The sequence below is a fragment of the Triticum aestivum genome, chromosome 6D (assembly GCF_018294505.1).
Source record: "Triticum aestivum cultivar Chinese Spring chromosome 6D, IWGSC CS RefSeq v2.1, whole genome shotgun sequence".
In the NCBI taxonomy this organism is placed as follows: Eukaryota; Viridiplantae; Streptophyta; class Magnoliopsida; order Poales; family Poaceae; genus Triticum; species Triticum aestivum.
Genome location: NC_057811.1, coordinates 10,218,870 through 10,242,443, shown reverse-complemented (window position 1 = coordinate 10,242,443; position 23,574 = coordinate 10,218,870). Strand labels below are relative to the sequence as shown.

Sequence of the window (23,574 nt, the reverse complement as noted above, 5' to 3'; positions counted from 1 at the left end):
TTCCAACTATGACACCGTGTATATCCCACCAATACTTCCGCAACCACCATTGCTTTCCCGCTACCACCATTTGACAATTGATATTTGAGATTTTGAGTTCGCGGTTTTTCCGCTTCCTAACATGTTTCGACTAATTAGGAACGGTTCGACATCGTGAACACCGCCACTCATCATCGCCACGAGGTCATCAACGTACATAAGGACGGTAACCTCGATGACACAATTGTATATTCCCCTTGCAATTGCATTAATAACCCCTAGCCCATTTTGCGTCACTTATCTATCGAGACTAGCCATTGAGTGTTGTCGGCAACGTTACTTGTGCACATTAGTGATCATCGATCCGCCCTTCCATTGCATACATACCATATTATATTGGTATCATCATATCCTCTCTTGTGCCACAAGTTTGTTCACCCATATATACAATTGCTATCTTGGTTTGTGCATTTCGTATAGTGGCCATACAAAAAAAACAAATAAGCTTTTAAGCAAAGAAAAAGAGTGAACAAAGAGCTTGTAAGCAATAGCCATAGCATACAATATTGCATATAAGATTGTCATATCCGATCATCTTGGATCATATTGAGAGAAACACCGGGAACCATACATACATAGCATACTTGGGATAGGAAGTTGATACATTTTGCATCTTATAGGTTGTGCACAAGTATCGTATCCGCCTATTGAGAAATCGTGCTAGCGTCTCTCTTGAGTTGTGCAACACGAGCGTTTTCCGTGGATTCCACATTTTGTGCTCATTCCTTGGTTGCACGACCCCATTTATCTATTAGTGTGTGTGTTTCCATGTACCACATATTACTATTGGTGTACTCATTTCACTTGCGAATTTGTGAATATCTTTTAACATTATTGACTCTTGCTAACATTTTGCATCAAATTTTTGTGCCACTATCCTCACCAAGCTACTCCATAAGACTTACTTGTGTAGGTGTGAGAATTGACAAGATCCGGTACCAATCGTGCTATTTCCTTGTTACGTTATTGAGTGATCATTGATCCATCTTCAATATTGGTTAAGGTACATTTGGTCTAGTTCTTCTCTTTCTCCCACTCACATTTGCTCTAGTCTTGTGATGGATAGGAAAGGCATTTCACCTTCGGTCTACAACAACAACAACGAGTTCGATGCCGCAAAAAGCTCCACCGACGCCAACATGCAAGCTCAAATGGAGGAGATCAAAGCCCTCATCAAGTCCTACAAGAGATCTTCCTCATCTTAGAGAAGACGCTCTAGTGCACGTGCTTCCGAGCTACCATCTCCCGCAAGGTCACATTGGCATCGACATCATCAACGACGAGAACATGAAGGTCAAGAGTTCAACACCAACAACCTCTCAACGACTTCACCATCTCCCTTGGCATCTTCCCAAAGCGACTTCAAGGCATATTCGCCTACGGACATACGACATCTTCGCCAACAAGCACCCCAAGACTACACTCAAGAGATGCTCCCCAAGCTCAAGTCCGCAACTTCCATGAGCTACTACGACCTCAACACCGACCACAAGATTCCTTTCTATGGGACTCTAGAACCCGAGGAGTATCTCGAGTGGGAGCACTTGATGGACGACTACCTCAAGCTACATCAAGTTCCTCCTGAAGATCAAGTGAAGTGCGCCACAAGGAACTTCCACGACTATGCGTCCACATGGTGGCTTCACACACCTTCGGAGAGCTATGACATGAGTTGGCCCAAGACGAAGAGAGCTATGCGGCGAGAGTTCGTGCCTCCAACTTACACGGAACAACTTCTACACCAATTGGAGAACACCACCCAAGGATCCAAGTCCATCGACGCGTACTTCAAGGAGATGAAGAATGCCTTGCGACGAGCCGGCGTGGACGACCCCATTTCGGTGAAGTTCCACTTCATGATGTGATTGCACAACGACATCTCCAAGACTATCTTCCTCGAGAACTATAAGTCCCTCGACGACAACTACATTGTTGCTCTCAAGGTGGAACAAGAACTCATTAAGGCCAAGGCTTCTCCACCCCAAGCAGACTTCTCAAAGACCAAGCTCCAAGACGACGAGCATGAGGCTACTACCACCATGATGTCCAAGCCCGATGAGCTCCAAGACGATGCTCCCAAGTTTGACTTCACCGCCATCCCTCTTTGTGGCATTGATGATGCCGAGTCTACTTTGACTCTTTTTCAAGACGGTGCGGCAACGACTACAACTACGGAGCCAATCAAGGGACATGCTTTGGAGGCAAGCGACATGGTGACGAGTAAGTATGATGCTTCCATCTTAGGAGGTGAGAGTGATGATGTGCCATCTTCGGCCTTCATCCACGGCGACGATGACGAGATGATCAGGCATGGGATTTTCCCTTCTGTCATGGAGGAGAGTGATGATGTGCCATCTTCGGCCTTCATCCACGACAACGATGACGAGATGATCGAGCATGGGACTTTCCCTTCGGTCATGGTGGAGAATGATGATGTGTCATCTTCGGCCTTCATCCACGGCGGCGACGACGACGAGATGGTTGAGCATGGGATTTTCCCTTCGACCACGGCGACGTATGATGACTTGAGTGACTTTAGCCACCATATTGAGAGTGAGATGAGTGACTCCACCATACGTGAGATTAAGTGCACCTACTTTGAGGGCGTGAGTGAACCACCACATAGAGAGAGCGAGAGAGTTGATGGGTCTTGTGAGGCCATTTGCATTTCTAACAACTTGACCTCTACCTCTATCGTGTCTTCTCATTTGGTGCTAGGTCCCATATATGATGACGCACCGATTCGCGACAACTACGTCCTTCCTTTGGACAAAACGATGGCCATGGTGGAATATGATGCACCCCCACATGGTTCCATCAAGATGGAGATGACCACCATTTAGTTTTTGCCACCTCACCTACACCACTTGAGTGGAATGACAAAGGTAACATAGGTGAATGTGATGCTCTAGTCCCACTAGTGGACATTCTTGACATTGATTTCTTGCATGCTGTTGATCAACCTATTACCATGCTTCATGCTAGTGCGACTTCCTCATGTGATGATTTCTTGCCCATTTACGATGAGTATGATGATTCTCATGTGGAGTCTATTGGTTGTGATGCCATGTTACATAGGATTTCTTGTGACAATTCTCTATGTCACATCATGTTTTAACAATCCGCTTGACTTGTCATGTGCTATGCATGAGATCAAACATATGTCATATTTGCAATCTCTTCTTAGTAACTATGCATATGCCATTAAAATAAACCCAATTTGCACATATGGCATAGATGACAAGCCCATGGTTATTGGCATTTGTTTCTCTTGTGATGATATTGATATGCTTCCTTTGCATCATTTATCTCATATGCCATGCCATGACCACCTAGCTTCGGATATGCATTGTTTTGGATGTTGTTCATATTCTCCATATTATGATTCCGATATTGCACTTGAGGAGACCCCCATAGTTTCCTCATACATGTTAGGAGATTTTGATCCATCCCATCCATTGCATGATCCCAATAATTGTGTGCACAATATGCTCCCCATGAATAATTTTTTTATTGATGTGCCATATACTTGTGTGCTAGATTTGCATCCCCATCGTGTTATACATAACAACTATTCTTTCATGATGGATGACATGTTCTTATACCATGCATCAAATTTTTTTGAGAGATACTTATCTTGTGCTAACTCACATGTGCACATACACATCATGATGGATGATGTGTACATTTACCAGGCACACAATTTCTTTGGTTTGTGTCTCTTTTGTGTAGGTACCCATGAATACTTGTCAACCTCACAATCCCATGAGTTGACAAAACGAGCTCTAGAGAGCAACGATGACTTGGGATCCCGTGGATTGTCCTTACAACCATTCCATTCACGCAAAAACTTCACGCATTTCTGCTACATGGCCCTCACTTGGCTATGGGTTGTTGTCCATTACATATTATATGCCCATCTTGCCATGTTCACTTTGCATGATATGCTCATTACTATGCCTTTGCCATGCATTTGTGACCCATGCTTTGCATTACACATGGTGATTGATTCTAGTACTTGTATGTGTATTTGCAAGCTTGGTGGAGATATTGCTTGTTATTGACGTGTTCCACTTATGACCCATTCCTACGATGATACTATGATTTTGCTTTGTGTTTGTGCTTGCGTTATGTCATGCATTGTCTATGCCTACTATTTGCTCACATGACATGATTGCCATGATTTCCTCTAGTGTGTTGCATCTTCGCTCCACTAGTTTGCGCAATATGAATGCTATGCTTGCTTATGTTGCATCACCCATAATTCATACTTTCTCATTTCATGCGGTTGATGACAACCATTTCCATGCTTTGCACATGATTGTTATTGGCTTCTTGTCATATATCTCCATGTGTTGTCTCTCTAATGCTAGATGATTTGCCATGTATTGAGTGCACCAATGCTTTTAGTCTTGATAATGAGTTTGCCCCAATAGCATTCTCACATATATTTGGAGATTTTGACATATTACTTGTGAAGCATGCTTTCCTTACTTCTTTGCACCATATACCTAGTGCCATGAATATAGCCATTGTTGCATCATATTATTCATGCACTTGTGCTTCTAATGGTTATGTTCAAGAGAAGAGAACCATCATGATGGATGATGTGTTTATCTACCATGCGCATACATTCTTTGTTTTGTTGTGCGCATGTGTAGGAAACTTGGACTTTGTGTCAACTTCCACTTCACGTGAGTTGACCATTCGAGCTCTTGAGAGCGAGCCTCATACATTCTACCACGACTTGCTTATACATCGCTCTTGCTTGCGCTTCGGCTTTGTGAAGGATGCACAAGGACACGCCTTCAAGATGACATCTTTCTTGAGCATGGATATTGTGGATAATACTACTTGTGTTGCTTGCACCATGAGACTTATTGGTCATCTTGGACTACTTTATTGCGCAGATGTTAGAGATCTTGCTTCGACTTGTCATTTTCACCTTTCCATGCCTCATGACATATATACCTTGTGTGTTGCATCCCATTCTTGGATTACTTGCTTCTATAATATGTTTGGTTGCAACAATGTCATCACTTCACATATGCCATGCCCCATACATTGCTACATGCTTGCCTTGATTGCCTCACACATGATGAACAATTTCTCTTTCTATTGTGTTGAGTGCCACACTATATTCACTACACCCCATGCACGACATGCTTGGATTGTCTTGCATTTGACCCATGTGTTTAGACATCTCATCTTCTTTGGTGTTGTGAATGATTCATATTCCTACCACAGACCTTTCATTGAGAAATTTTGGAATGCTTGCTATGGCCTTGAGGTAGATGCTTATTCTCTTGCCACACATATTTGCATCTCTACCTCACATTTACATGCTTGTCCCTATGATATCTTTGCTTGTGCTCGATTGATATGCTTACATGCCATGTCACAATCCTTTGTCACACCATATGCTTTGCATGATGACGACACTTGTTTGGTGACTCACCTATCGAATGCTTGGTTTTGCACTAATGCTAACCACATTTGTTTTTCCAAGTGTTTGTTGTTCTTACTCCTTTTGAAGGAATCACACGATGGTGCGACATTGGAGAGTGCCCATTTCGAGCTTCAAGAAAATGAGTACTTGGTGAACGTCCACTTCTACACGGCGAAGCAATCTCTTTCCCATGGTGATTTGGTTTTCGATCCGAGGTCAGATCTTTCCAAAGGGGGGGGGAGATGATGCGGAGCATCCTATGGACATCACCATGTCAAGAGTCCATTCAGCGAGTGACACGTGCGACATCTACTTCACATACATAAAGGTGAATCATCTTCTTTACACGTGCTCACTTGACCCCTTCAAGGATGGTATACTACTTGACACTTCTCCCGCGTGCATGCATAGGTATTGTCGGAGCTTCACGGATGTTGAGAAGGAGTGCAATCGCCAAGGAACAACTACACCATCCGCGAGGGAAGCATGGATGCGGAGACGGAAGAAGACGGAGCTGCTGAAGCTACAGCAGCCGGACATCCGGGACAGAGGTCGGACCTCCGGCGCCTGGGCAGCCACGCAGGAGCTGCCCAACAGACTGCCAAAAAGCATCAGCGGCCGGACATCCGGCGCAACCCTGGACATCCGGCGCCTCATGAAAGCCAGGACATCCGGCACGTCCCCCGAAAATCCGGCATCGACAACAGAATGAATCCGACGTTCGGCCACCATCGGGCCGGACATCCGGCCAGTGCCCCGGACATCCGGCGTCTCGCAAAGCCCCGGACATCCGGCCCCGAGCCCAGACATCCGGTGCCTGCCTGCGCGCAGAGTCGGGCCAGAGGCCCATGTATCCCTTTCCCACTTACCCCTTCGTGGCTTAGACTATAAATAGACCACCCCCTCCTCCTAGTCAGGGTTGATAATAGTTTAGCTCATTTTAGAGATAGAGCTTTGCTCATCCTTGTGGTTCTTTTCGATCGAGAGACCGCGGCCTCTTCGGAGAAGATCCATGCTTGGATACAAGACCTCTTCGGAGAAGATCCCCCAAGTGGATTCAAGACCCCTCATGGGAAGACCCCCCTCAAGGCCTCCTCACGGAGAAGAACTTGCTACTTGTATCGTCCTTTGTTGATCGTGGATTGTGTATCTCTTTGTGTTTCGAGGATCTAGCACATGTGTAATCGAGTCTTGTTGGTTTGAGTGTTTCCTCTCGTGTTTCCCCTCGTCTTTCCCCTCGTGTTTTCCCCTCGTGTTCTTCGTAGGATCTGCTCCAATCGTGAAAGATCGGCCCTAGGGTTTCCACCCTACATCAGAAAAGCTCCTCCTTGCCACTATACTATCGATGGACATGAGTACAACATGGGCTACTATCTGGTTGGCGGTATCTATCCTCCATGGGCTACCTTTGTCAGCACCATCTCTAACCCAGTTGGCCAGAAAAAGACTCACTTTGCCCAAAGAAAAGAAGCAGCTAGAAAGGATGTGAAGAGGGCATTTGGAGTTCTGCAGGCCAGTTTTGCAGTTGTTCCTGGACCTACTAAACAATGGGATTCGGAGACCTTGTGGGAGGTGATGACATGTTGTGTGATCATGCACAATATGGTCGTCGAGGATGAGGGTGACAGTGTTGCCGCAACTCTAGAATTTAAGAACATGGGTGATCCTATCCCACTTCCAGACCAAAATCCAGTCACATTTAAAGAGTTTATTCAAATGCATCAACAAATCGGCATCGACGGACTCATGAGCAGCTGAAGGAAGATCTGATTGAGCATCAGTAGGCGGTTAGAGGGGACAACAATGTCGGGATGTGATATTTGAACTTTTTTAATTTGAACTAGTGTTGCATGCGGCTATTTAAACTTCCGCGCTCTATGTATATATGAGGCTATTTGATCATGCGGACTAAAAAAAGAGGAACACCGGATGTATGCATCTACGGTTGGATGGTTGCCTCCCGCATCTGTGTCCATGGACTGGGACGGATATGCGAGAGAAAATTTGTGGGTTGCCATCAAACATGAAGGCCTCCTTTGGTCCATAAATAGGAATGTCACAGGAGTAGGAAAATCATAGGAAGTGATATGATATGCATCTCCATTCCTATAAAAAAAGATATGTCATTTGAAGTATAGGATATAATTTTTTCATTGAGTTTAGGCCTCCTTTGCTTCATAGGAATATTGTAGGAATTATAAAGGATAGAAATTTTGTAGGAAAAATTCCTTTGGAGCCTTTGATTTGTAGGAATGGATTTCTATTTCTATGTAGGATATGAATCAATCCTTCGCATTTCAAAAAAAAAACATTAGCCTAGATTCAATGAAAAAATCCCTATCCTATGCATGAAATGACATCTCTTTCTCTATAGAATTTGAGATGCATGTCATCTCATTTTTTATGGTTTTCCTACCAAAGGAGGTCTAAGATTAATGTTTTTTTCTTTGAAATATGAAGGATTAGAGTACTGCATGCTTCATTATATCAGCAAATAAACGAGTACATAATTAACCCACACGCAGAAACAAACACAAAACACGAGAGGACAGAAGTCCCAATACAAGTGCAAAGAAGACCCTCACAAAATAATGAAGATTGCAATCAAGTCCCTGGGAGTCCCTGAGCACACGAAGCCCAAAACCTGAAGCCGCCCACCGTCGCCGCCAAGACAAACGCCGGGGAGAGACACAGGAAGCCGAAATCATATGAACTGAGGTCGCACCATCGCCGAATTGGCTTTCTGAGTCGAATAAGAGGCCCACCGTAACCGGCGAGGCCATTGTCGCTGTGGAGCGTCAACCGAGGTCCATCCCCATGCTCCTCAGCCCCAGAAACGGTTCCTCCATCAGATGATGTCGGGGGAGAGTCGCCGAATCTGCCGCCACAAGCCACATAGCCTGCACAGGACCACATCTTCTCGTGCTCACCGCCGTGTCCGCCACCGAGACGAACAACACCGGCCACACATCTCCAGTACAAGCACCCAGACCAAAGAATGACGCCGGAGGGCGCACCACCCAGGCGGAGGCAGGTCTGGAGCACACAACCGCGAACACTTGGTCGCCACCGCCGCCATGCCAACCAAGCCGCGAAACACTGGCACCCAGATCCACTGTCAACCGCATGAATCGCCTCGACGAGGGATGAACTGGAGCCTTATTCGATGCCGCCGTGAAAACCATCGACATGCACAAAAGATAGACTGCTCGGCCCTAAACCTACTGCTCTACAGGATCCAAACGCGAGATCCGGCGACTTCCGTCCACACCGACGTCCACAAAGGCCGTCAGGGGAGGGGAGCCGCCGGAATCTGGCGCCGGAGTGGCGTCCGCGCACGAGCGGATCAGCGGAAGATGAGATCGCCTCTTTCTCTGGGAAAGGAAAGAGCGGAACTGCTAGAGTTCCCCTAGTTTATATCCTACCTAGGACTAGGATAGGAATTCGTCCTACAAACCAATGGCTCCAATTTTTTTTTCCTTTGAGCAACCGCAAAAAATATATATATATATATATATATATATATATATATATATATATATATATATATATATATATATATATTTGAGAATCCTATTCCTACACAATTCCTTCGAAAATCCCACAAACCAAAGAACGCTGAAAGGTGAGGCAATTCCTCGATTCCGCACGAGCTCGATAGGGTTCCTTCCCGCTTGCACCCCGCCGCCGCCTCCCGCCGGCGTAGCTCGTCCAGCTGCATCCACACCTCCGACGCTTCCTCCTCCCTCCGTCGCATCCAAGGTCATCGCCTTCGGCCACCGCTCGAAGCTCTGCCTCCGGCCTCCGAGATCCGACGGAAGCCTCCGCTTCAAGCTCCCCGACGCCGGCCCCTGCTCCAACCGCCATCTTGCCTCCGCTTCTCTGCTCCGTCACCGATCCCTGCTGCTCTGCCGCTTCCCCGGCCACTATGGACAGTCACGCGAAGCCGAGGTAAGCACTGCTCCGCTCTTTTTCTCCCTCTGTTCCATACACTAGTGGCTGGATAAGAAACTTTGGTGAAACACTTGTATTTTGTTTGGTTTAAAATCTTCAGGTTCAAAGTGTATATTTTGTTTAAATTGCTCTGGAATGAGCACTTATTCGGATTGATCAATGATCTTATTCTTATGCGGCATTACATGATGCTGGAAACAAAAGTCTCTAATCTGTTTGGCGGTTTGTGTGTCCAATGATGTTTGGCGGTTTGTGTGTCCCACCGTCCCACGAAGCACTAGGAGAAGCGTGACTTGGTTGATCTTATCCATATCGGTTGATTGATTGATCTTATGTCTTCATCGTCGGTCCAAAGGGATCTGGTCGGTGGGTGTTGCCTCGCGGTGGCTTCCCGGCGACGGATCAACTGCAGGAGGAGATGGTGGCCTAGGTGCTGAAGTGGGTGAGGATGCCACCGTCGGTGGCGGTGCCCGTGGGTGTCGTTTTCCTTGTTGGAGGCGATGGTGGGGCGTCCCTCGCTCCATTGTTTCTGGGGGAAACCTCATATCTGGAGGAGGCTACCATTGACAGCGGCACCCGTGGGCGTCGTAGCCCTCGTTGGAGGCGTTGAGGGCCTCCTAGTTCGGATGATGGCGACGTCTTCGTCGTCACCCCCATGGGGGCATCATCTTTGGAGACATTCATCGGCTGGACAGACATGTGGACGGCTTGATGGTTGGGCATCCGTAGGTGGCGGAGCGGTGCTTCATCCTACACATCGATGGCAGCGGGTCTCGGCGGCATGGCGCAGTGGAGACTCGGCGTCCGATGTGTGGCGATGAATTCGCGCAGGAGGATGACGTTGTCTGGCATCGTGGTGGCTTCGATGGCAGAGAGGTCTGGCAAGGCCGATGCGTCATTGTCTGATCCGAGGATGGATCGATGGATGAAGGAGGTGACGGCCCTTGCAAAGTGCGCTGGACCGGTGTGTAACTCGGTCCAAGCATTGTGGCTTGGACGGGGCATCCGGCATTATATGTTATGTGTTGGTGCGATATCTGTTTGGTATTAGGCTCGGACATTCTGCACCTCTTCATCACGGGGATAGGAGTAGCGACAGGTGTCATCAAGATGGTGGCTTCAGGCTTACTGATGTATTATCTTGTAAGGGCTTTGTGAATAATTAATAAAATGGCTGCATGCATCGCCCAGATGCTGAGACCGGGGGTACTTCTTTCTTTAAAAAAAATGGTACTCTTGTAGAACTTGCAGCACGTAACATTGCCATTGCTTGTTTGCTACCTAGTTTTGTCTATTTCATGTTAATGACTTTCAGAAGCTTGTATGCTCCTTCGTTCTGTTGTATATGTTATTCTGTATCAATCAGTTGTCTAGCTGGTTGGTGAGTTTTTTTTATGTGCTTATATCATGAATAAGATATTGATGTTCTCTGTCTTAACAGAAAACGGAGACCAAACAGCTAATTTAGGTAATTGCAAGCACCAAGCAGCCAGATCACGAGGAGAGGGCAAGTTTTGGTTGATTTCAACCACTTTAACCAAGTTTTTCGGTTTGTCAAGTCTTGATAAAGATGGATAATGCGGTACGTTATCTCGCCCTCTTACTCTGTCACTACCTTGTCCTTTGATGCTTGTGCCATGTGCGTGACAGGAGGTGTTAGGGCCTGGCTTTTGGTACGACACTTGGATGCCACTCCTTACCACTGATAATTGTGCGCATGACCATGGCTGCGTAGGTTTTTGGGCAATAGGGTTAGGGTGTGGTCGTGGTCATTGTCTCTGATCTTGTTTGTTGTTTTCTTTTATCTCCCAAGGATCGATGGTCGCCTTTTTTGTTAGCGGGCGAGAAGATTATTACCAAGGTTAGCCTCCACCTCGCCTTATGAAAAAAAGCTTATGCAAAAGGAGTATTTTTTGGGGGTGTTTCAAGAACAAATTTACTTTGTTATTTGCTTACACAATGATCTACATAATTAATATATTTTAAATTTTTTTTCTTATCATATTTATTTTTCCCACCTCTTCGTAGTTTGATTGTATTCGTTTACAAAACACAAATGATGAAGGCATTCTCCTAGTGACGAATTTCCGGTTTCTTTTCATGGTAAGTCTATATTATGTGGGTCTCTTCGCACATCCTACTACTATTCATCTAATGTGTATGGTGTTTTCTTTTGCAGAGTAAAAAAACAAAAAGCAAGTTGGGTACCATCCCTCTTACTACAGTTGAGCAAATAAAGGTAAGTTGTTTTAGGTTACCTTCATCGCTAGCTTTATTCTGACTTCCATTATTGTACCATATCTACAAAATTTGATATCTAATGGTTGCGACTTGCGACCCACGATTAAGAAAAAAAATTCAATGTGTTGCTGGGGTGGGAGGTGTTGTATGGCTGTGCTTAGTGGGGGAGAGGAGGGACAGGAAAATTAGGGCAACTTCACATTGGATTTGGTGTGGGGACTACCTGCCATGTAGAAGGGGAGGTAGCGATGAAGGAGCAACAGGAGGTGGCCCATCATATAATGTCTTGGGGCCAACTTGGAAGACATCATGAATGTGAATGGAGGCCGGTAGCTCAAGGTGATAGGCCACGTTGTTGATCTTGGTAGCGATGCAATTCAACCCATAGTAGTGAGGCCCCAGCTTGCCCTTTGCTGCCCAGGAGAGAGCTGGCTGCACTGTGATGAAGGGCAACCAAACTTAGTCACCGACATTGAAGTGAAGCTTGTGGTGATGACCATCGTAGTGGTGTACTCCTGAGCTTGCAGTAGACGAGTCTGCACATCAGCCAGGAAGAGGTCACAAACTTGAAGCTTAGGATCAATTACTAAAGTGTGTGCTTCACTCGGTCTGTAGTGGCGAACAGCGGTAGGATCCCAACCATACAGTACTTGTAACGATGATTTCTTGAGCGTGGAATGGAAGGATTAATCATAGCAAAATTCACCTCAGGGGAGCCAGCGCACCCATTGGCATCGACGATCTGCGGTCATGCAACCGAGGTGGATGGCAATTGTCTTGTTGATTGCCTCAGTCTGGGGGTGAAAGAAAGTGCTCATCTGAAGAGAGCTACTACACATGGCAAAGAGATCAATCTAGAGAAGTTGGAGGTGAAAACGGGTTTGCAGTCGAAGACATTTGATACCAGAATGGTGTGGAGATGCACAATCTCATCAGAGAAGGTGTGTGTCATGCATGGTGCTATGTATGGGTGCGCTAGTGGAATGAAGTAAGCTTGCCTGCAGAAGCAGTCCACTACCATCAAGATGACAGAATTGATATCGAGGCTGACCATGCTTGCACTCTTTGTGGCAATACCATAGGTTAGCCAAGCCTGTGAGGTGCTAGGATGCCAACCACATTTTTTTATTCGCCAATGTGCACTGACTTGCAAATAAATTCTCGCACTGATTAAGCCACGACATTAGGTCACCCTTGCCATGGTTGGTCGGGAACTCCAGCTTGTGAAAGTGCGGAGGCCTTCAATCGACGTGGTCATCAGTCAGGTGGGCACCCCATCCCTTGGGCAACGTTGCCGTAGTGGCGTGATCTCTTGTGTGTCCACCCAGGTCATGAGCAGCGTGGTGGATGTCGCTAGAGGAGGAGTCCACCGAGTGATCTAGGTGGTGTCGATGGCGACAGTCACAGGCATGAGCCAATGTTGAGAACCCCTTACTCATAGGATCGCAACAAGACAGTTTCTATATTATTTACAAAAAAAATCCACAACAGGAATAGAAAAATCAAGAAGCCTCTTATGGCCAACATAAGGGAAACGAAGAAAAGATGAGCCAGCTCGAGGAGCCACCCTTTAAGAAGTGCGTAATAGCTCACTGATCGAGCGCACTTGCACTGAAGATGAACAGGGCTAAGCAATCCAACGAAGTTGGGATGTCACAATGCATTGGTAGGGGAGTGTTTCACCTTAGAGAGAAGTTACTGCAAAAGCAGGGGTTCGACTACCGGTGGTAGTGTCAGCCGTGAAATGTTGCTGCTTCTGTTAGTGAAGATAAACGATGGCCATCATGCTGCCCTGCATGAAGGACACCCCATCTGGTGCAGCTGAATTGGGCGCACCTTTCACATGATATTAGTGGTTCCAAGTACTTTTGATTATATAGATTGATGTGGTGGATTAAAGAGAAATGTAAATTAGTACATTTAAAAATTGGTTCATGACCATCTTAAATAACTCACTGCACTGATTTTGTCACATGATTTAAAGCCACGTTCTTTTCTCCAGGAACATGATGTAAGGTCTTTTGAAATAACTGGTACGTATTTAATATTTGGAGTTCTCTCTGAATACAAATATATGTCTATTTTAATGGTTTTTCGGTTCAGGTCACGATATGAGAGTGCTGGTGTTTGATTTGAAATCTAAACAAAAGCAAGAGGTACTTATATGCAAAGCCAACATTGCATTTTATTTTCTCATGTGTGAAAACTTCCTTATATCATATAGCTAGTTATTTGATACCAATTCAACTTTTATTTGACTTGCTAGGTCAGCTTTGATATATGGCATCTAAAATATGCTAAAATTGTATCAAAAAATAAATTCTAGAGTACATGAGACTTTGGTAGAAATCTTTACATTAACTTTATAATTTGTTGTAAAACCTTTGGTGTGTGATAACTAAAACCATGGCATCAAGGTCCCCGTCACGTAATCTAAAATCATCTGTGTCATGATTATCTACACCAGCTTTTCTAAAGTTTTTCTTCCCTTGGTGTCCATCTTGCTTTCCAAAAAAATCGAGTGCTGGGTGCAGCTAGGTCATGAAAACCTTGATTTGCTTTTCAATCTTGTATTTGTTGTGTGAATTCATGTCCAAAAGCAAGGTTGATGAGCAGGCATAGTTTATCATAAGAGCATTTCCTTAAGAGTTTGGAATAAGTGAAATCATTCCACAGGATTGGCTTGCTTCTACTATCTGCTTACTCCATTTGCCTAAAATGAATTATTTCTAGACGTACTGTAATTTTGTACTTGCAATAAAATTTACTCATGAGATAATTATGCTGTTTTTTTTGGCAGCTGAGTAAGATAGTGGCATATTTGATAAGATGCGCCAAACCTTCACGTTTGGTTGATCTTTTTGCATTTTCCCTTAATTCCACTCCCGTCGTTGCTAATCGAACCAGTCCCAATATGCGTCTGTTGAAAGAATATCAACGCATTCTTTGTAAATGGTTTCCTCCAGGCACCGGTTTTGAATTTCAAAAGAGTTTAGAGGATAAATGGTGGAGGGTAACTGAAGTCAATTCCGATTATTCCTTCTGTTCAACCTATCCATCTCACCTGATAGTCCCACGCACCATAAGGTACTTCTACAACATTTGCAATAATATCATGTAATAATTTTATGCTTATATGTTCGACTAATCTTACCATTTTTCTACCACCCATCAGTGATGAAGAGCTACAAGAAATGTCTACCAGCCGAGCTCTTAGTCGCTTGCCTGTTATTTCCTGGTGTGATTTTGGTGCGTGTGCTCTCATTTTATTTTGTTGTCACCAAATATTTATGTTGAATTTGCTAGAAATACTATTCAGAGATTCTTTCATTTAGTTGTAACCAGCATGAAACTTGTTTATATAACAGTATCTGGAGCCGTCCTAGCAAGGTCTTCTGAGCACATGGGAATCAAGAATCTTAAGAAGTGAGCCGTTATCCATCTAAATTGATTTGGCACATGCACTGACTTTGGAATGCGGTTGTTCTGATTGTCAGTTTTCTTGCATCAGTAGGTATGAGGATGAAAAACTTGTATCTGCCCTTCGCACTCCAGGAATACACCGCACAGAGCCTATAAGGTATTCTGGATATGCTTTTCATTCTTTTCGGTTGGGCTTGATTATTATTGGATTGCTGTGGCATATTTGATGTTTCTATTTTTGTTTTAAAAAATGGGGAATCAACACAGGAAATTGTGCAAATGCTAACCTAGTTACCGTTGACTTCTATGCCACCCACTTAAATTTGTTTACATTTTTTTACTACTCTGGTACTTATATCATAAACAGTTTCAGTAATATTCAGGTCACAGTTATTTTAATTGCATTGTAAACATAATTGCATTGTAAATAGGAAACTATACATAGTTGATGCTCGTCCAGGGGTCAGCGATGTAGGAAATGGTAGGGGATCAGAGTCAGCTTGTTCCTATCCAAAATCTGAGGTAAATAGTATATGTATGAATTGGCTAGTGCTTGTTATCTAGTGCATATGTTCCATAGCATTACTTTGTCCTTTGTTTCATCTGGTTATTTTATTGGTGGGACCAGGTTGTCTACCTAGCAATTGAAGACATATATGAAATGAGAGTTAGTTTTTCATCTCTCCGGAAGTATGTTGATACTTATGGATCAATTTCATCAAATAGACTCCCTTTAGCTGGATCTGTCATTGGAGACCTGGTAAGTCTATGGTTTCCTTAAAAGTTAACAACTACATCTCTTATTTAGATCTGTTAGATAGATACCTCATTACCCAGCATGCACTCTTTTCATATGTAAATTTTGTAACGACATCGACATGTGGTTCCACACAGAACAAGACTGTAACTTCCCACATTTGCATGTATTTTCTATAATGCAGCCAATGAAAAGCTTCTGCTGCAAAAATTATTTACAGATTTTAGTTATGGGACAGTGTGGTCATTTGTTGAAACTCCTAGTGATTCAGGATTCAAGTTTAAGCCTAGTGGCTAGTAGAAGTATTTGAATTCATCATATTGAAATGTTTACAAGTTGTCAAGAATCATTGTATAGAAGAGGAGATTGACAATTTATTGTTATTTTTCTAGGTAAATCATGGATCAGCCTGGGGCGGCGGAATTATAAATAGCATGACAAATTTTTCTATCCGGGAGGAATGGCTAAATCATATTCAAATTATCCTGATTGGTGGTTCATGGATTGCTGAAAAAATTGTCCATGAATCAGCTTCAGTTCTAGTGCATTGCAGGTATTTTTTGACAATTTACATGTCTAATTATCTGCAATATTTGTTAACTGAATCAAGTCATGTAATGTGGTAAATGGTGAACATGAGTGATGATGTTTTCTGTATTTGCATGTATCAACATTGAATTTGTTACTGGTTCAGATTGATTTATGTCATGAAAACAAGGGTGTATATTGCACTAAAAAACATGAAATTTGTTCGGACATGCTCACATGCATGTCATTGTTTTCTTCATTTGGGGTTCTTTGTCATCAGTATTACTCTTATTAGGTACTGGTGCCAACTTATTTGGTAGTCTTGTATGGCATGTGTTTTAGGTACTTTATATGCACCAAATAAAATGCATCGACACAAATTTCCTTATCTTTTTGCAACTTGTTTTGATGTTTGACAAGTGGGTGGTGTCTTATATTCATTGTAACAAAGTCACATAGGTTGTCACTTGCACTTGTTGTTATTTCCCTATTACAATTATGCTGGCTACTACTCAACTAATTCACATCTATGTTTCTGAGAAACTGGTTATGGAAAAATAAGTCTAGCCTAGGCTGCTATGGTTCCAGCATGAAACTGTGCAAAGCATGGTAGTTTACTTTAAGTGTAAATACAAATTTGAGCTGAGAAGCAGTTTATGTCCGGTCACCTTTTGGAGGTTGCTATAGAATTTTAACTTAAAATTTTAAAATAGGAATCGATGCCATCATATTTTCCAAATTCTGGTCTCTACTAGCAACCAGCAGGAGTTCAAATGTTAGCTGCCTTGTTCACATCTCAAGCAATAATCTTGCAATCCTTTTGATGTCATCTTAGGTTGCCTCATCTCAATAACTTTGTCGCTTTGTGTCTTTAATCAGCCACAGAAAGGATTTTGTTTATTTGATCTTTTTTTTAATCTTCTGCAGCGATGGCTGGGACAGAACAACACAGTTAGTTGGACTTGCTTCCTCCTGCTTGATCCGTATTATCGAACATTAACTGGATTTCAGGTACAAACGACAGATACTAGAAACTAAACTTTGCAATGCAGTTGGCAGCAGAATAGTTTTGATTATTGAAAATCTTTTAGTTTGAGTTCAACATTATAATTTGTGTTTATTTATCTTTTTGCTTGAAATAGAAGAGCATTTTGGTGATGTTTCAGATTAGAACTACAATTTGTTTTGACACCATGCAGCTCCGTGTCGAAAATAATTGCACGCATCGAAATTAATTGTAACATTCATGCTGTCTAGTACTTTCTATTTGCTATTTTATTTTAATTGTTCTTGCAATAGTGCCAATGTCATTTCTCAAATTATAATATAATGGATGACTCAGTTTTCGATATATGACACTCTTGTACCACATTATTATAGGCGCTTGTGGAAAAAGATTGGCTAGCTTTTGGCCATCAATTTGCGGAGAGGATGGGTCTTCCAACAATAGCTAAAGGAGGCCGGCCTGCAAATCCTTCGGTTAAATCTCAGGCATCAGATAATAAAACTTCACCAGTACTGTTGCAGGTAGTCTACTCGCTATTTTTGTCCTCTTTTCCGATGCAGTTTGTATTAATATAAGAATTTCGCTTGCATCGAGTTGCACATATTGAACCATGGTTCAAAGCTGAAATTTAGGATTAGGTTGCAACATGCCCCTCACAAATTATGCATGTCAGGAGGTATTTATTTTATAATAAAATAATGTTCGTTGGTGGTTCGATATGCTGATTTTTTCAACAATGGGGTTTAGCATTTCAAAGCAACAATGCGTGTAGTCATGCTATCCTTTTAAACTCTGTCCAGATATATAGTTGACTGTGCTGCTATATTATCTATACATTTTATGTTTGTCTCTGCAGATACATGTTTTTAATGTGCCTTGTAATTAATATGATTTCTTATTTTTCAGTGGCTAGAATGTATTGCTCAGTTGTTGCGCATGTACCCATCTGCATTTGAGTTCTCAACTGTAAGACTTCCTGTTTTCTGCTACTGTTTGGATATGCTGAAACTAAAAATCTCTTCATGGATATTGATAACCTGAACTGCTCTTCTTAAAGGTATTCCTGGTTGACTTTATTGATGCTGTGTTGTCGTGCCGTTTTGGAAACTTCCTTTGCAATAGGTAACTAATCTAGCTTGGTGTTTAAATGATTGCATGTGCGCCTTAAATTCAGTTTTGTATTAGTAGCCAATTAGAAAAAGGTGATAGCTGAATGTTATGCATCATGATTCATGAAAGACTATGTGCGAACGTACAAAAATCGTGCTAAGCTGACAAATCGTTCCATATGTTGCCTGGTGCTCAAATCACTCCGAATTATTTATTATCCTACTTGTGAAATTAGCCTATCAGCTACGTATTAGTTTAGCATATAATTAGTTGCCAAATTGACATCCTATTTGTGGATCAATCGTTGGCTTGTGCTTGAACTGTGTAACCTTATCGCCATGGGAACTGAAATTCTATGATTGTCTGTCTCCAAGATTGGCCTTTCTGGATCATGCACGACATCTCTTGATTTAAAGTAAATATAATCTTATCCGTTCATCTGTTGTATCTGATTTCCTCTTGATGCTAAAATATCTCGCATTTCTAATTTCTAACTTAAAATGCAAGTGAGTGGGAAAGGAAGCAAGCTGAAGTCGAGAGCTCTTGTCCTTGCATTTGGAAGTACTTGGCTGACCTCCGGGCTTCTGGCAGCATCTTTCATGAGCACAGAAATCCCTTTTACAAACCAAGCAAGTATAATGGTCCCATTGTCCCGCCATCTCCGGCGCTTGCTCCCACCCTTTGGCCTGAATTCTATTTGAGATGGGCTTGTCCACTTGAATCGGAAGTTGGTGTTCGTGAATGCAAATATATTGAAGTGGTGAAGGTATTTATTTGTCTAATAATTATTTCTATTTTACCTTTCCACGGTTTCCTTTTTGAAATACAGAATCATGACAAAACGTTTGGTTTGATAAGAGACCAAATAGAGTCTGGCTGATTCTAATGTTCGCTTACCTGTATTGTTTTCTCACGTGACAAACTGGCATTCAAGGATGCTGAATCTAGACTTGTTGAGATCAAAAGGATTTAGCAGAAGAGAACATGAGCCGTACGGTTAATTCAGACGTGGCCAAGCCAAGTGGAGGAAGAAAACAGTACGGACCATGGGCTACAGTGTTTTGACTAGGTGTATGTACGTAGCTGCACGAAATGGGAAAGCCAGACCTGTTTCGATTGACCGACGACAGTTGTGTAATTTTGATTAGCTGATGTCAGCATTAGAAGGATATCTCAACATGACAGATGTTTCGCGGGCTGTGGGGAGACTATTGTCATTGCTTTCCTCTTTGGATACCCACTATCTTGCACTGTGTTGGCTACATTGCTGGGAGTTGGTGCTAAGTGATCTGTTTTAGCACGGAGTGTGTCGTGTTATGCCTTCCTTATGTTTCGGAATTCTGCTGGACGTGGATATCCCATCTTGATCGCACTGCTAAAATCAGGTAAATGCGGGTGGTGTTTCCGGTAAAGGGGGAATCTCAAGGAGGGAAACCCTCAATACCGGCATTGCTCCTATCAAAATCAAATAATTGGATTTGTTTCCCCACTTGTTATTGCAGTCAAGTAGCCAGGAGCCTTCAATCGAGGCTCAGGTTTTAGCCCTCCGTTTTACCCCGGAAGTTGGATCTGGGGCAACTCTCTGTTATAGCAGCGATTTCTTATTCATTTAGGGCGCCCGTTTTGTGGCCTGAGCTTCATTCATTGATTTATTCGGGTGCATTCCTTTCGCACCCCGGAGTTGACGACGACACACAAAATCGAAGCAGGCTTCAGGATCAGCCTGGACGTAGCGAGCGGGCTCGCGGCCCGTTATGGACCGGACCGTAAGGTCCTGGCCCGCTCAAGAAAATGGACGGTCCGGTTACGAAATATCGGCACGTAAAAGTCTCGGTCCGGTCCGGTTTTAGCTTGGTCCAACTCAGTTAACCAAAACAAGGCAGCTCAAAAACAGCCCAGCACACGATTCTGCGATGCGCGTAATCAGCTTCTTTTTGTTTTCTTTCCTTTTTATTCTGTCCGATCCACACATCTCGGAGATCATGACCGGTCGTTACGCTACGCCTCCTCACGATCTGCCATCTAACTGAAGATCGATCAGAGGCAGACCAAACTTGTACGTGGGCATACCCGTGATAGGCCCTGTTTATTTGCAACATGCAAATTGTAAGTGGATTAATATGGCACATGCAACAACCCTGCAATGCAGACTCCTTTCGGCTCAACAGAGTTAACGTGACATAAATCAGAATTAATGTGTCAAAAAACAGGAAGCAACGAGGCAAGACCATTAATTGCATAACACTACGTCGCGAGTAACAAAGCTGTGTGGCCGTTTCCATGGGCTTCATCCGCTCGGGGGCCTCCCAGATGAAAGAACTCCAGCTACCCGTGGTAGGAAGGAAGAACTAGTTCTTCCGTCACCGTGCGCCAACATGGGAGGTCCACTCAGTGCGGCCCGAGCTTTACCACTGCCGGTCAGGTCCAGGAAAAGAGGACCGAGAAGCTGCTCGGTCCGGTCCGGTCCAAACGGCGGCTCAGTCAGGACCGGACCGGCCCGGACCGTGTCCACCCTGACTTCAGGGGCAGGCTTACAGTCTGCTGATATGAGGAGTTGTAGCACCAATTCCAAGTCTGGCAGCACCAAAACAATAGCTGATATGTATTTCAGCCGGCCATCACAATCCTTGTCGACTTGCGCCACTTGGCTTTCTGCGCTTGTCGCCCTTTGCTTCCTATTCGCCGTCTTCCTGGTTGGGGAGGATATGAGTCGACGCCCACATCAACCTAAATGTCAAGGATAAGGTCTGGTCTGGTCCTTCTTTGCCCCCTCAATCATTCTACTGCTCTATCTTCTCTGCCCCTCAACCTATATGTGAAGTGACGCAGATGCATTGTGAATCTAGGGTTTTCCTCCACCGTCATCCTCCTTCCTTCGAAATGCGTAGACCAGTCCTGCTGCAGGTTCCGAACCAAGTATCAGTAGCATGACCACCAAATTAAAGCAAAATTGCAGCAACGAAGCCACTAGGATGCACCTGACGCTTGTCTTGGATCCATCACAACTAGTAGATCAATATCATATAGTATAAGGGAATACCTAAAGCTCAGTTACTTTATAATATCCCAGCTTAGCTTACAAAGGGCACCACATATGTTGCATGCTTGCCGTATCTTGATCATCGGGAAACAACAAAAAAACTTTTCTCTCAAACTTTAGCAATCACTGATCTATTTTAAAATAAGAAAGTGATTTGTGAAAAAACACCTGTAGGCACATCACATGAATAGTTCCATCAAGTTTCTTCGGTCGATTGTTGCTGCAGCTCACTGGCATATAAGTGCAAACAAAGAAAAGCTTAGCTTCCGATCGATGGAGGAATCTCACAGGCATGCATGTCTAGACTCGCCATTACGTATATTTTGTTTTCTTTTTTTCCTTATAATATAAAAGAGAGGTTTTCTGTCCGATTAATTATATAATGCACTGTAGTACCACAAAATAGTAGTTAAACACTGCAAATCCGATAGTACACGACTGACGATGGTACAACCTCGTCAGAACACACGATAGGTACCCACTGAGGATCGTGCTTAGCTGCAACGTTAAACAGTAGCTAGTAAGTGCAGCAAGCAGCTAGGTAGGCGGTCGATGGACATGGACCTATGGGTTGTAGTAGACGATCTTGATCTCGGTGACGCCGTGGTAGTTGCCGCAGGGGACGAAGTGCTCGAAGCAGTGGTTGCCGGTGTCGCACCCAGCGGTGGGGCAGTGCCCCTACAGCGGGGTGCCATGCGGGGTGACGGAGACGCGGATGGGCATGCTCCCCTGGTCGGTGCTCACCACTGGCGGAGGGCTCGGTGGGCAGGGTATGGCAGCCGCCATACCTTGATTTTGAGCAACAAATATTTTATACCTATGCATATGCATCGATCGCAGCTGTCTCTCGTTCGTTTTGGCAAAATACAAAAAAAGGTAAGAGGCCGCTGGCCTGATGGGCCGATGCATCCAGCCCAGGAACCGGTCGAGCCACAGCACGCACGACAAGTTCGATTGCCTCAAAAAAAATGCACAAGTTCGATCTAGCCAACTGCCCATGCAGGATGCAACCTAGCATAGACGCAAGCACACGCAAACTATTTTTTCCGAGGAAATTATTTGGTTAAATTCTCTGGAATAGTGTTACAGTCTTCTAATACAAAACCAAATACACTATCTGAAACATGGTGCAACCAATAGGCGGTGCAGCCTCCAGAACGATTAATATTAGTTAGATAATGAGCAACACTATTTTGATGACGATCTAGTTTCTATGGAATAAACCCACGCGGTTCTAGGAGCATTTTAATTTTCAGAGTTAGATGTCCATGAGCAGATTTGTTCAACGTGACTCGTCCGTTAATGCAGCAACCAAGACAGAAGAATCTAATTGAATCATAATTGGAAACACTGTCCTTTGAGGACAGATTGGATAAACCAACATGACTCATTGTATTTGATTATTCGTCTGTAGTGTGCATTGTTAGTGTGTATTAATTTTTTTATTTGCATCATAAAAATTCTTCGTAAGACTTCACCACACCTTAATTTTTTTTTCATCCTCCGCCTGCTCACCTCGTAGTACGCCCCGCCCTCGTGGTCCATGTCGAACTTGGCCACGGCGGGCGCCGACACGCTCCCCGTCCACGCGCACACGATCGAACGACTCGTGCTTCCCGCTGGGGAGCAGCCACCCGTTGGGGAAGAGCGCCTTGCTGTTGGAGCACGCCTCGATGCCCAGGGTCAGGTCATGGCCGCACAGGTTCTGCAGTCTACTTGTGGCCGTTGCAGGAGCCTTGTCCGGCGGCGGGCATGGCCGGACAGAGCCACCAGCAGCACGAGGGTCAGGGGCTTGGAGGACGCCATCGCCATGGCTAGCCCCAGGGAGTCGAGGCGAAGAAGTGAGGCTGGGTTGAGGTTTATGGCTCAGGGTTGTGGGTGGTATTTATAGGTTAATTAATTAGGGCTTTGGCACCAAGGATCGACAGTGTAGGGCGTCGCTAATTCATTTTGGACGACGCTGCATGCAGGCCAAAAGTTTGGCGCCGATTGATTTCGTTCGCGGCGTGGCGTGTTCTGTTTTGCAA

General features: G+C 44.1%; 2 pseudogenes; one reads left to right on the top strand and one right to left on the bottom strand.

Moving 5' to 3' along the window:
* Positions 1–11,481: 11,481 nt before the first annotated feature.
* On the top strand, positions 11,482–19,855 carry LOC123140732 (phosphatidylinositol-3-phosphatase myotubularin-2-like; annotated as a pseudogene).
* Positions 19,856–22,030: 2,175 nt separating this feature from the next.
* On the bottom strand, positions 22,031–23,353 carry LOC123142875 (uncharacterized; annotated as a pseudogene).
* Positions 23,354–23,574: the final 221 nt, after the last annotated feature.